This window comes from Phascolarctos cinereus, unplaced genomic scaffold, assembly GCF_003287225.1.
Source record: "Phascolarctos cinereus isolate Bilbo 61053 unplaced genomic scaffold, phaCin_HiC Scaffold_9;HRSCAF=440, whole genome shotgun sequence".
In the NCBI taxonomy this organism is placed as follows: Eukaryota; Metazoa; Chordata; class Mammalia; order Diprotodontia; family Phascolarctidae; genus Phascolarctos; species Phascolarctos cinereus.
This window is the reverse complement of record NW_027556402.1, coordinates 210,702,768-210,718,326: the sequence shown is the minus strand read 5'-3', so window position 1 is coordinate 210,718,326 and position 15,559 is coordinate 210,702,768.

Genomic DNA, 15,559 nt, shown 5'->3' with positions numbered 1-15,559 from the left:
CTCGTGACCTTGGGCATGTCACATCCTCTCACTGGGTCTCCGTTTTCTGCTCTGTTAGATGCAAAGTTGGGTTCGATAATGTCTAAGATCCCTGATAGGTTTATCCTTTAATGATTCTGTGATATGTCTGAGATATCTGGAAGCAACAACCTCTGGACAGCCCTAATGATTTTTAAGATTTTTATTGTTTCTTTGCCCAGCACCAGGATTAGTCTGTCATTTGCCTTGCCCATTCCTCTAGGGCCCCAGGGTTGGACATGCTATTCTGAGCAGAGTAGGGGGAGATTCAGGAATGCTGAGGGAGAACCCGTGTGACTCCTCCCAGTGATGGGCAGGACTTTGTAGCCTTCCCAAATGATAATGCTCTTTTAACCTCTTCTTCTCCCAGCTCCCAGCTCTTGAATCAGCTCCTTGCCCCCTTGCCCCGGACCCTGGGATTTTTCAGCAGGAAACCTTGGCCAGGTCTGCAGCCCATTGAGGTAGGCCAAGGTGGGACAGGCAGAAGGGAAGGATGGTGGCTTAAGGACTGGAATGTTTCTATTAATGCTGCTTGGGCTTGGGTTTGGAGGAGTCAGCACCGTGGCTTCAAGGCCTTCCCATGGCCACAGGCAATACTTTCAGCTGAGGAAATAAAGGTTTTATCTTACAGACTAAATGACCTGGTATTTGGGAAAATATTTAAAATGGCGTCCTGTGGTTTTAGTGTATGTGTTTGTAGAAGAGCATGTGTATTTTTAAGGTATGGTGGAATTAGGACATTGGGAAAAGGTTGGACTGGGCTATGAAATGTATCTTGCTATTGTTATGGAAAAGATGGAGAGATGTGAGCTAGGAGATAATACCATGAGGTGGGTCAGGAGCTGATTGAATGGCTGGACCACTGTTAGAAATACGCTTGACACCAAAAATTTAGTATCAAGAAAATTTATTACAGAGAAAGTCCAGAGGATTTAGATGTTTCTGGCCAGAAGCAGGCTCCACCCCTCTTCAGGAGGGGTGGGCCCTGAGTGCAAGGGCAAGTGTGCTTTCATGCAGTTGAATTTGGCGTGAAACCTCCCAGGCCTGGATTGGTCCATCCCTTCCCAGGTTACACCTTTCCTTACATATTTCCCCTTGATATGCTCAAGTATGTTCCCCCTCCCTTGGTCATACATCCTATGACTCGTTAATGAGGCTCTAATTTTATGCGGGGTGTGTCAGATAATAGTAGTGAAGTTCATGAAGCAGGCCCACTAACATTTTTCAGGTGTCCTCAGGTTGACCCTAACTGGTCTGAGCTGGCTCGACCCTTATCTTGATTTTGGGGTCTTTATGGAACCATCAACTTACTTTTTATTGTCTAAGCCTGAGCCCACCTAAGTGTACTACTTCCTGGAGCTGTTGTTCTTTAAATCTCTGCATTATTCTACCTGTGGAAACATAAGCTCCTCTAACTCTAACAACCGCTTTGTAAGAAGTCTCTGGTAGAGTGCCCCAGATATCTATGCTTGGCCCTTTACTGATAAATATTTTTATCAGTGACTTGGCTAAAGGCATAATTGGCATACTTATCCGATTTGCAGATGGCCTAGATCTGGAAGGGACGGTTGGCTTATTGGATGGTAGACTGAGGACCCAAAATGATCTTCATGGGCTAGAACTTTGAGCTGAATAGAAAAAGATGAATTTTATTTAATGTATGTAAAGTCCTACTGCTGGGTTCAAAAAGTCAACTTCACAAGCATGCTATAGGGCAAGATGTCCCTGCAGAGCATTTGAATTAGAAAAGAGCTTGGGATTTTAGCTAACTATGAATGAGTTTGTGTTTATGTGATCTCAGGCTGCATTAAGAGAGGAACGACTAGGGAAGCAATAGCTCTGACTTGGTTAGACACATCTGGGCTGTTGTGTTCAGTTTTGGATACAACATTTTTGGAAGGACGTCAATGAGCTAGGAAACATTCAGAAGAAAGAAAATAGGACGGTGAAGGGCCTGGAGATCACGTCATGTAAAGACTGACTGAAGAAACTTTAGCCTGGAGAAGAAAAGACTTGAGGGAGAAGAGAATTGTCTTCAAGTATTTAATTGAATTGAAGGGCCATCACACAGAAGAGATATTAGAATTCTCTTTGATCCCAGAAGGCAGAGCTAGGAACCATGGGTGGGAGGTACAAAGATACACATGTTGGCTTAATGCAACAAAAGATATCCTACCAATCAGAGAGGGCTACCCAAAAGTGGAGAGGGCTGCCTTGGGAGCTAGAAGGTTTGCTCTCCCTAGAGGTCTTTGAGCAAAGGTTAGATGACCACTTGTTGGTTTATTTTAAAGCAAATTCTCATTCAGGTTTGGCTTGGACTGGGGGCTTCTTGGATGCCTTTCCATCTCTGAAATTCTATGATTTCAGGGTCTGGGGTCTGGCTTGAGAAACAGTGTTTGTAAAGAATACATGGGCTTCACTCTTGGCTCCTCCCCTGCCACTAAGACTTCCTCCTGTGGTACAAGCTCATGTGAAAGAAGCCTAGCTTAGGAGTCTGGGAACCTTGGGTTCTCACCCCATCTCTGCCACTAAACTGCAGTGCGACTCCAGGAAACTTATTTTCCCTCTCTAGGACTCACTTTACCTCTTTATAAAATGAAGGGGTTGGGCTAATTAGGCCCTGAAGGTCTTTTCCAGCTCTGACATTTGGAGTGTACCTACTGGGGGGGCCAACCAGACAGGTGGATCTTGAGAGTACTGGGGGCTTCGTGGGTGATATTAGGTGTGGAAAGAACGTTAAAAGGAATCTAGTCCAACCCATTATCTATTAAATCTAAGAGAAATATCAGACTCTTCATGGTGGTCTCAGAACTTAGCACCTTTTATGCTTCATGTGGGAAAGATATCTTGCCCTTGCAGCCTGGCTTTTTGTCTTCACACGTATCACTGATACAAATACTAAGCAGGAAAGTTCCTGTATGATCTGCATTGATGTCTGGGAGCAAATGGACAATTCATTCTCCTTCTTTTGCCTTTGTTGTCCCACACATAGCTAGTACATCACCTCTGCCTTCTTTTAGACTAATCTGAAGGCTGGGAGGGGTCCTACCAATAATGGTCTGGTTCCTTAAAATGCTGCAGGAATGGGAGTCATTATCATTGTTATTCCTTAAGGATTCTCTTTCTCTAAAATTTTTTTTTGTATTTAGATCACCTTTATTTCCCAAAATCTACCCCACCCCTCCTTATACATACACCTAGTAAGGATATAACAATGGATAGCAAAGAAAGGGGGGGAAAGTAGGTTGACAAAATTAATCAACACATCAATGAAGTCTGATAATCTATGCAGAGTTCCACACCCAGAGTTCCCCATGTCTGCAAAGAAGGAAGGTAGGGTATGTTCTCACATGGTTCCGTGGTCATTAAAATAACAGCCTTTGCTTTTAATGTTAATTTTTGGGGGAGCAGGTAAAGATGTTCTTTCGAAGTAACATGCATAAAACATTGATCCTGAAAGGTGCTTGGTCAATTTCTTCATGTCAGTGTTCCTAAGCTTTTCTGGCTATCACCCTAAACTGGGCACCAATGGGGTTTGGAGACCCTAACTAGGAAAAAAATGAGATGAATGAATGAAGCATTTATTAAGTGCTCACTCTGAACCAGGCACTGTGCCAAGCAAGCAAGACAGCCCCTGAAGGACCTGAAGGAATTTACGTTCTCCTGGAGGTAGGCAGTACCTGAGGGGGACATAGAAAGGGATGAGGTATGAAGAGGAAGGCCAAAGCACAGGCAGCATGACTTGGACCTAAGTGGCTGGGCAGGGGCCATGGTGGTTTGGTTCAGCAAGGCAGCAGAGCCTAGCTTCTCAAGGACAGAGGCCAGATTCCATTGAAAGGAGATAAAGAAATGCCAAGGAGGTTTGGCTTGAAGGCCCGAGTCTGCTCCAGATAAGGAAAAGCTCACTGGTTAGAGCACAATTTCCCAGTGCCGGGGTCGGAGTTCGGGTGGAAGGGAGTATGAGGAGGATGACCAGAATATAAAGCAAGCAAACAAGCCGAGCCCAAAGGGAACCCCGACTTCTCAACTCCTAACGCTGGCCACAGCAGAAGGCAGGCCACTCACCTTTGGGCAGCTCCTCCTCTCTTGCTTGGGCCCAGACAGGAAATTTCTCTTAGAGAGGGTACATCTGCAGGGGCTCATTGCTGAGGCGACACTGCCAATTAGTGGTCCTGGGGCAAAAGAGGGCCTCCCCACCCTTGAAAGGCATCCCATCCCTGTCCTGTCTCCCCACAAGGGCTGATCTGAAAGCCCGAGGCACAGGAGCCCAAGCCTGCTGCCTGGGGCTTCTTGGGACATCACCAAGAGAAGGAATTTCTCTTTTTTCTCTTTCCTTTTCTTCTTTTCAAGCTGAACTTGGCCTTCACGGAATTTGCAGAGGCAGAGGGAGGGGTGGAGTGGAGAAAGGAAGCCAAATACATCTCTTGAAAGCCAAGCAGGAAAGTAATCCTGCCTCACCCCTCTCCAAACCCTGTCATTTCGGCTGGTGGATGGTGTATAATTTGCAACCAAGACATCCAAACCCGTGTTTCCTGAACAGTATGAACCTTGGGCCTGGGACCGACTGGGTCAGATGGGGTGTATGGAGGACGCTGGAGCAGAGGTGGAATGGGGGACAAGGTCGGCTAGGTCTGAAAGGGTCTGTGAAAGGCCTGTTCTTAAAGCTTTGTTTAACCTGCACTCAGACTTTTGGGACACCATTAATATAGATTAGCTGTGGGACCCTGGGCAAGTCAATGAACCTCTCCTAACCTCAGTTTCCTTATCTGTAAAGTGCAGATGATAATAGCACCTACCTCACAGGATTGTTGCCAAGCTCAAATGAGGTGATATGTAAATTGCTTTGCAAATTTTAAAGAGCGATTTAAACACTAGCTACTATGAAGTTAACAGTATAACAATATAAATACATATGTGTATGTGTGTGTGTGTGTATGTGTTTATATACCTGCATATACATACACACATACACAAAATTGTTAAATACAATAGTTTGGGAAGGAACTCTGGCCCCCTCACTGTGGTTGACCCTCCCTGGATGCCCCCGTCCCACCATTCTCCAATCTCTTTTCTCCTTTGCCTCCTCCCACTCCTCTTCTCCAACAGGGCTGGAACCTCAGCCACAGAGTTAAGCCCTAGATAGGCCTTCTGCCCTAGAGCATGGGTGCTGCTGCCCTGGAAAGTGCTAGGAGGGTGCCTTGGCACTGGGGCTGGGGAAAGGCGCTTGTATTGAGGACTTCTCTGAATAGAAGAGAATCTTCAGTAGAGGCTGGGCCATTTTGCCAATCTGCTGTGGTGTCTTTTGAACTCTCTCTCTCCCTCCTTCTCTCCCCTCCTCCCTCCCTCCTTCCCCCTTTCCTCCTCCTCCTCTCCGTTTTCCTTCTCTCCCTCTCTCCCCCTCCTCCCTCCCTCTCTCTCTCTCTCTCCCTCCCTTTCTCTCCCTCTCTCCTTCCCCCCCCTCTTTCTCTCCTTCTCCCTTCCCATCTCCCCTCCCCCCCCATACACCAGGTCCCACAAATTTAAAGGCAGAATTGTTAAATTGATGTTTGTTGAATGACACCTTCCCTGTGCCCCTCCCCCCATCCTTCCCTGCCCCTGCACCAGCAGCAGGATCTGCCTGTCCTCAGTTTGCCTGTTTGTAAAGGTGGCAATGGGTGGCTTCTTACAGCTTGGAGTGCTGTGGATTTCCTAGAAAGTCACCCAGCTTTGAGAAGCCAGCCCCCGGCAGTTCTGTGGACCCCGCTTCCACAGTCAGCAGGCCAGCAGCCCATTGGATGCTGACTTCTGGGTTCAGAGTCAATATGTTTTGTTTACTGAGCAGGGAGAATGGATGAAGGGATTTTTTGTCTTGGAGAGGCCTGAGGGATACTGGTAAGCATGGCTCAGTAGTGGAGACAGAGAGATAAATATCACAGAAGTTCGGCATTTCCTGCTGCAAAGCCTTAGGCATGAAGTGGTTCGTGCCTGGTCCAGAGACTGCCACCCATTCTCCGTCTTCCCCTCAAAAACTAAGAGCCTTAATAACTGAAATGACATTTATTGTTCATGGGTAGGTAAAACCAATATAACTTTTAAAATGACAATTTTACCTAACTAATCTATTTATTCAATGTCATCCCAATTAAATTACTAAAAAATTATTTTACTGAGTTAGAAGAAATAATAACAAAGTTCATTTGGAAGAACAAAAGGTCAGGAACTTTAAAGAAACCGGGGAAAAAAGATATGAAGGAAGTAAATTCAGCAATATCAGACCTTAAACTGTATTATAAGGTGAGAGCATTGTTGAAGTGTAAAAAAGGATAATTTTGATTATTTTAATTAAAATTTTCTTGTATAAATAAAACCTATGTAGCTAAGAATAGAAGGAACGCAGAAAATTGGAGGAAAAACTTTCATAGATGGTTTCTCAGATAGGATGTGACTGGGTTGGAATGTGGCTGTGGTGTAGGAAATCATGAGCTGGTTGATTTAGAAAAACATTGAAAGACTTCGACTTATGAAGGAAGGTGCTGTCCACCTTCAGAGAAGCAGATGATAGGAGGAAGCAAGCATAGCATATGTATGTGTATATTTGTAGATATCTATGTATATATCTATATTTATATCTATATCTCCACACTTAATTGTAGCCTTCTTTAGGATAATGGGAGAAGGGAGGGGAAAAAATAAAGTAAGGAGTGCACAGCAGAGAACAAAAGAAAACCAACAAGGAAGCAAAGACAAGCTGGGCAGCTTTGAAAACAATGTAGTATTTATTATATAGGTTTTCTTGAAGTGGAAATTTAAGGTTTTGTATTGAATCCTCTCTTAGTATACATGACAATTTTTTTTCTCATTTTGTATTTAAGTTTAAAATAAAAAAAATTACAAATAAATAAATAATTTTTTTTAAAAAAAAAGCTAAGAGCCCTCAGACCAGTATCTCTCCATCAGGTGATGTACAGTACCCCACAGGATGGGACAGCGCAGCCTGAGGCCTCCAGATCCCTGGACTTTAGCAGTAGATGCACGGGACACAGAAGGATGTGGTGGAGAACCTGGGACCCTTGCTCTCTGATGAGCTTTTTCAGTAGCTCGTGGTGTGACCTTGGGCAAGTCTTTCTAAGCCTCAGTTATTGCATCTGTAAAATGTTGAACTAGATCAGACGTTCTTAATCTTTTTACTATTATGAACCGTTGGTCAGTCTGGTGAAGCCTATGGATTCCTTTGACAGCCTGGTGAAATCTAGGCACCCCTTCTCAGAAAAATACTTTTAAATGAATAAAATAAAATATAGGATTACAAAGAAAAACTATTCTACTGAAATAGTTACAAAAATATACTTCTAGAAAGTTGTCAGACACTAGATTAATCTAGAGTAAAACTGGGTCATTAGATGATTTTTAAAAATTAATTTAGTTTTTTTCAATAAACAAAACTTTATTTCCTTTTCTTTCCATCTCTCCCCTTCCTATTTGGAGGGGGGAAAGAAAAACCAAATCTTGTAAACACATATGTTGTATCAAGCAAAAAGAAATTCCCCCATTGGGCCTAAATACGTGTCTCATTCTGTATCTTGAGTCCATCACTCCTTGGTCAGGAGGGGGATAGCATGGTTTATCGCTGGTACTGGGTGATTCCAAAGGACCCTTCCAGCTCCTGCATTCTGGCCTTCTAGCTCTTGTCATGGCAGCCCTCCATCTGCCCCAAAGATGCTTTGGGGAAATTGTCTTAAGCTCTAGCCTCAGATCAAACTCAAGGGAAAAGCTATGCATTAGGAAGGAAGGGATTACTGTCTCCTCAGTAGCCTGGGCACTGATTCCTAAGAATGTTAAAATTGGAAGGTGCCTTAGAGATCTTGTTTAACCTTATTTTACACATGGGGAGACTGAGATCCAGGTAGAAGACTAAGCAGCATGTCTTCTACCCCTCAGGCTCTTTCTATTTGACCATATCATACTCTGTGGCACTCTGGACTCATTAAAGGGAATGTGGAGGTTTGCTGTGGGAAGAAAAGATTGGGGGAATCGGGGGCTGGGACAAGGGTGGATCCAGACTGGCAGCTGATTGCCTCAGATACTTGGGCGTCTGTGAGCCTGGGAGCAATGATGGGTGGCTGAGTTGGTGGACTGTGCTGGGAAAGACCAAAAGCTTATTGTTCGGGAATCTGAGACCGCTGAAAGCCGATCCTCGAGCCCGGGCCCTTGCTGCTGTCTGTCGGAGATAATTTTAGATAGATGCAATTTATCCTGCCCAGCCCAGGTCTCTGTTAATTAACCTCCGAGCTTTTCTGCTCTTGGAAGTTATTGAATACGTTTGGTTTCCCTGAACACAGGCTGGCTCTTTGTAGCAGGGCCTTTCTTATAATTTCCCCAGTTAGGTTTAACGCTCCTACCTCATCTCTATTCAGAGCAAAGATGATCTGGAAATACTTGAGAGCAGAGCAGGCCAGGCTGGCCCCTCTGCCCTATGGTTAAAATTCATTGAATGGAGAAGAGGGGAACTGGGCACTGAGGGTCACTTGTTAATGGATGCAGGTCTGGAAGAATTGATGGAGGTCATTTAGTCCAATGCCCTTCATTTTAGGGGGACTAGGATGGACATCAAGGATCCCAGGGGCCTCTTTTTAGAACTGGAAGGGACCTTGGAGGCTGTCTGGTCCAGAGGTGTCAAACACGCCTTCACTGGATTCCTGTGCAGCCACCTTAAAATGTAATTGGAAAATATTTGATAAAATAAATAAAAATACAATAAAACATTGATAAGGTGACATTTTAAAACTAAGACAATATATGACCTACAGGGATCTTCATGTATGGTTTAATGGCCGCCATTTCTATTTGAGTTTGACATCATTGATCAAGTCCTCCCTCTTTATTTTAGAGATGAGGAAACCAGAGTCCAAAGACATTAGAAGGTCCTAAACAGCATTAAGTGACAAAGCCAGGTAGCAAAGCCAGCTTTCTTTCCATTGAACCCTACTGCCTCCCTATGAGAATGTACATGGAAGAGGTAATGAGCCTCAGTCTCAGGCTGGCTCCAGGGTACAGCTGGATAAAGAAGCCTCTGGGCATGAGGAAACAGGGAAAACCTGTGCCTCAACTCTCTTTCTCACCCATTACCTGGCTCTGGTTGGGGAGGTTGTCCTAAGTGTGAAGGTCCTGAGTGCTAATCTTGCCTCAGCCCAGGTGCTGGAATGTGGGGGCTCCTGCAAACAGCCAGGGGGAGGAAGCACAAAGCAAAGAGAGAATGAGCCTGGTGTCTACTCCCATTTTGTTGTGTGTCTGGCTCTTGGTCAGTTTTGGGGTTTTCTTTGCAGAGATACTCCAGTGGGTTGCCATTGTCTTCTCCAGCTCATTTCACAGATGAGGAAACTGAGGCAAACAAGATAAAGTGACCTGTCCAGAGTCACACAACTAGCAAGTGTCTGAAGCTGGATTTGAACTCGGGTCTTTCTGATTCCAGGCCCAGTGCTTTATCCATTGCACCACCTATCTGCCTTGCAAAATGTTGTTCAGTCATGCCTGACTCTTCTTGATCCCATTTGGGGTTTTCTTGGCAAAGATACTAGAGTGGTTTTCCATTGCATTCTCTAGCTCATTTTACAGATGAGGAAATTGAGGCAAACAGGGTGAAGTGACTTGTCACACAGCTAGGAAGTTATTGAGGCTGGATTTGAACTCAGGTCTTCCTGACTCAGTGCTTTATCCCTTGCTCCACCTAGCTGCCATCTCCAATAAACCATATGACCACTTGAGCTCTCTTAGACTATTTTCCTCTTTTTTGCTGCAGCGGCTGAGGTGCTAAACATAGGATCAGAGGCTTTAGTTTCAAATCCTAACTCAGTTGTTTATTATCTATGTGACCTCTGGCAAATCACTTAACCATTCTGGGCCTCAGTTTCTTCATCTGTAAAATGGGAAGTTTGGACTGGATGATGTCTCAGGTTACTTCCAGCTTTAAATCTATGAGTCTGCCTCTCAGGTGGTCATGACTATCTCTGTTTCCATCTGTAAAATGAAGGGGATTGGGCTAGACAGCGTCCAAGGTCCTTTTCAGCTCCAAATCTATAATTCTTTGGTCCTTTGAAAACTATAAAGTGGAATACAAAGACTATGCATTCTTATAATGCTTCAGTTTCCCCATCTATAAAATGGGGTTACTCTTTTTTTTTTTTTAGGCAGTTGGGGTTAAGTGATTTGCCCAGGGTTACACAGCTAAGTGTCAAGTGTTTGGTCTGAGGCTGCATTTGAACTCAGGTCCTCCTGACTCCAGGGCTGGTGCTATAGCCACTGCACCACCTAGCTGCCCCAAAATGGGGTTACTCTTAATGGTTTATTAAAAGAATCTAAAACAGAGCTATAACACCCTGGGTGAAAAGTGAGGGGTAAATTTAAAGGATCGCTGTCCTTCTTTGCCTCATTTTTGTTTCCTGATTTCCTTCCTGCATGAATTAGAAATCACCACTTGTAGAGAAAGCCAGTGTCAGAGGAACACTGGCTTTCATTGTCCCAGGCCCCAGCACAAATCTCCCAGTGAGAGAGATCATTGACCAAGGGAGGAAGCCTGTGATGGAGAAAGCCTTGGATTGTGAGTCAATAGGCCTGGCTTCTTATCTCTGCTCTGTCAGGGAAAATACCTTTTGTTTTCTGGATCACAATTTTCTCTTCTTTAAAGGGCGAGGATTGGACTAGGTGCTTTCTAACATTCTAAGACTCAGTCCCATGAGTCTAATTAGTTAGGCCCTTGCTTCTGTGTGAAATCACTGGAATGCTTGCCCTCTGTGAGTGCATAAAGGAAGCCTCTGTCTCTTCCAGGAGAGAACAAATGATCTTAGGGCTACCCAAGTTTCTTTCCAGAAGCTGGTTAGAGAAAGAAGAGAGGGATGAATTTAGTAGGAGCTTCAGATTCAGGCAAGGTAACAGTTGTCTTCTGAAGATGGGGGGAGGGTCTCAGTCTGGACTGAGGGACAAAAATGTAGGCGACTCAAGGAGATTGGCAAGGGGACTTTGACCTGGGTAGACCAGACTTCAGAGGCTTGAAGAAGGTATTCAGAACAAGGGAGTTGGGTCTCCTAGGCCAGCCAAACGCAGAGGCTATAAATAATTCCCGCTACTAGGTGGGGTATAAATATCCTTTTAAATCTTCATGCTTTATAGCAAAGCAGAAACTGTCATGGGATCTAAGAAGGCTCATCTTCTTGATCGAGTAGTCTGCTTCTGTCCAGAATGGCCTGGAATCTTAATGGCCTGGAATTTAATCTGGTGAGTTTATTAAGTAAAGAAGAAAAATTTTTTAGGAGATGTATGATACTCCCTCAATTCTCCACATTTTCCTTAATGAGGTCAGTCCAGGAAGACTGGTTATTGTACTTTATTCGAAGAAAGTTCTTGCTGCTGTTGAATTGTGTCAGACTCTTCATGACCCCATTTTTTTTGGCAAAGATACTGAAGTGGTTGCCTATTTCCTTCTCCAGCTTATTTTATAGATGAGGAAACTGAGGCAAATAGGGTTGAGTGACTTGCCCAGGGTCACACAGCTAGTAAGTAGCTGAGGTGGGATTTGAGCTCAGTTCCTCCTGACTTTGGGGCTGGCACTCTATCCACTGTGCCACCTAGCTGCCCCAATTCCAATATAGGTATCTTCCTCTCAAGACTTTCTGGTTGTAAGCACTAAGCTATTTCTTCCCAGCTGCTTTGCCTATACTTAGTATGTACTGGCTACCTGTAAGTCCTGGTGCTTCCTGGTCTGTACAACTAGATTTCTTAGCCTAGAGGCATAGTTAATTGAGATATAGAGAGCAGCACACTTTTCTACTCAATTAAGATTTTTCTGTAAAAATGTAACATGAGCAAAACGTATCAGCATAAATATCAACTAGAATTAATAGAATCATTATAATAAAAATGCAGGGCACAATTTAGTGTTAGGTTTAAAGAAAAATAAAGCTTGTGTATGCCAATACCTCTTTGTTTAGCTTCAACTATTATTAATACTAGAAGGACCAGAATTTAAGAATAGTTTGAATATCTTAAAAGCTCAAGCTGCGTCTTTTCTAGGACAATGATTGAATTTTTTGTGTGTATTGTATAAATTAGTATTTTTTTTTATCCATAAGGAAAAAATAGAGATAGAACCAAAATTTTTATTTTGAAGCAAAATTGTATCTGCTCATAATTATTTGCATTTAAAGTACATTCACCTAGATAGGAGAATCATAGTAAATTATAGTAAAATAATGGAAAATTAAAAAAGATTTCTTGTGTCAATTGGCAGACCTGGTCCTTCTAAATCATTATATCTCTTATTACTGATTTTCCATCAAACTTGGGAAATATCACAACTTTCCAACTCAACTTGAGATTTTCTTGGAGTCAGACCCCCATAGAATTTATGGTTCTGGGACTTGTAGCCAATGTGTTAACTGCTTCCTCCCACCTTTTCAATTTGATATGGGGGTCCATGAAATTCTGCTTTCTAGATTAGAGCTTGTCAAAGGAACCCCTCTTTTGCCCTCTCTCTTCATTTACTTTGAATAACAGAAAAAGAAAAAATTGCAAAGCTAGGCAATGTCTCTTGAAAAATCTGTAACCTTATTTTTTTTTGCTTCATCAACAGGATATCACTTTCTCTTTTCTTAAATAGTTCTTTGCACTTTGCAACCAGAGCTTCATCCTCAGCAATGCCATTAAAAAAGATTTATTCATTTTATTCAACAAGCATTCATCAAGTCCCTGTTACGTGCTAAAATCTGGGAGAGGTGTTCTGATAAAAAGACAAATGAAATAGTTCCTTCTCTCAAGGGGATTATATTCCATTGAAGGAAAATGATATGTACAAGGAAAATTAAATATAAAATAAATACAAAGCAAATAGAAAGTCATTTCCAAGGGGAGAGTGGTAGTAACTGGGTTTGAGGGTCGAGAATGGAAGAGGCTTCCAGTAGGAAGGAGCCCTTGAATTACATTTTGAAAGAAGCTCATGATTCTGCCAGGCAGAATGCATTCTGGACATGGGTCTAGCCAAGGTAAAAGCTTAGGTGTGGGAAATGGAATGTATGGAGAGGACAAGTAAATCAGCTGGAACATAGAGTGTATGAATGAAGAAGAATAATGTACAGGGGAGTAATAAGCTTGCCAAAGTAGGTTGGAGCAAGACATGAAGGATTTTAATGCCAGGGAAGGCTGTATTCCATGGTGGAGGCAAGAAGGAGACATTGGAGTATGTCCAACTGTTTTCTGATGAAAGCCCTGGGGTCATAAAATCCCCAGGAAGGAGGAAAAAAAAAAAGGAAAAAGGAAAAAAGAAAAAAAGAAAAGAAAGCCTTAGGCACAATGAAATAGGACAAAAATCCTGGTTCTTGTTCCTTTTACTCCACTCATTTTCTGTCTCTGGTTGGGGGAGATGGCCAACTTTCAATATGTATACTGAAAGAGAAATACAACAGTTTTAAAATAGAGAGACATATTAGGTTTTATTTCTGGCTTCCTTTAAGTCCCAACTAAAATCCCAGCTTCTATAGGAAGTCTTCCCAATCCCCTCTTAATTCCAGCACCTTCCTTCTCTTAATTATTTCCTATTTATTCTGTATATAGCTTGCTTTGCATATATTTGTTTGCATATTGTCTCCCTCATTAGATTGTAAGTTCCTTGAGGGCAGGGACTGTGTTTTCCCTCTTTTTGTATTCTAGTACTTAGCATGCTGCCCGCCATATAGCAGGCACTTAATGTTTATTGATTCATTGATCTCCATTTGGTGTAATACCCTAATTCTTCCTATTAGAGATTCATGTGGATGAACAGATGAATAACATTTAAAAATATCTTTTAAAAATGCAAATGTCTAGTCCTATCAATCACTCACACTTGACTTTAAATGAGTTCATCCAGAGTACTTCCTTCTAACATTGGTCCCAGGAGAACCACAGCAGCAAAATGCACATTAAACACGAATTCAGAAAATAGAAGAGTCAACCTTTAAAGATTTAGAGGCCATATATACCCCAGAACAGAGCAATACAGGAAGTTCATAGGAGCTGAAGCTTCTTACTCAGGACAAGCCAGCCATCAGATTTGTATCAATAATATTTCAAGATAGATTTTAGGAAGAACTTCCATAGAGTTTTTCTATAAATATCATCCATAGAAGATGGTATCCATATTATCAAAGAGATGTGATTGGGTGTGGATGGGGAGGGGGTTGTAGAATCTCCTTCCCTGGAAAACACTGAGAATGGGGCAAAGTGTGCGAGTTGGTCTGTCTGATGGTAAACCACTAAGGTAGAGGGTACACTCATTTAAAAATTTCTGTTGGCAATGTTCTCTGTCCCCTGGGCCCATGTGTGCTATGGCAGGATCTCCAGTGCCTACAACAACATCTCTTCTTTGACCTACACAATTGAAATTCAAGGGTATTGGTGGACTCCTGGGAACATGTCAAGATGGTTGAATTTCCTGTGCCTTTAAACTCCCTTTTCTGAGCCCTGCTTCATTATATCAATACTGATGGGGAATGGATGGCTGCTAAAGAATTAACAGTAGGTTAAGAGAAATGTTAGAAATTGGTTGTTGTTTGCCCTTCATTCTCAAAGAGGACCAATGACGTCAGCCGGGTGATAGCTTGACTTGCAAGCGAATTGGATTTAAGTGAAACAAAGCCATCAGCCTCTCTCTCACCTCTAGAGTTATCAGAGTACAGTGGCAAGACATAGGTCAAGATGATTGGTGATGGCCTCTGATTCAGTGGGAGACGTTGGCCTTTTTAAGCTAAGGTCTTTCCTAGGTCTCAGTTTGTCTGAGGCAACACCCATTCCATGACTATGGCTAGGTAAGAATTGAGGCAAAAAATGGCCGAGTTTGACTTCACAAAAAATCAGTCAGGGAAGGAAAGACCCTCAGAGTTTCTGGCCAGAACCTAAAAATTGGTATGACTGTTTGAAAGTAATGCTCATTCTACTTGTTTATATGAATGAATTGCTCATCTAATTATTCTCAAGTAAAATCAAGATTCTTCATGTCATTAACTACACAGAATTATTATGTATGTATATTCACATATAACTTTATACAGCCTCATTTTTTACTGCTCTCTGAAATGGTTCCTGTGTGAAAAGCATTCAACCTTTTCAATTTCTACCTTTTCTTCCCAGCTCAGCTCAAGTCTCCCGAGGTCTTCTTTGACTATTCCCGATTTCAATTCAATTCAATATTTACTTAATACCTATCAAGTACAAGAAAATGTGACTTCAATCAATCAATGAACATATTAAATGCCTTTTGTGCGCCAGGCACTGTGCTAGGAACTGGCAAAATAAAAATGAATCTCTTCCCTTAAGGAACTTATGTTCTCTAGGGGAAGACAACAAATACACATACAAGTACGTACAAAAAGGCATGAATAGGCTATATACTGTTCTGTAACATGCTGTTTCCTGTGTTTTAGGCCTAACTTTCTGATCAAACTGTAGACTCTCACTGGTCCAGGGCTGGGCGCTCAGAAAATAGGTATGGAATTATGAATTATGGAATTTCACTTCCTCCACAGAAGGAGATATGATT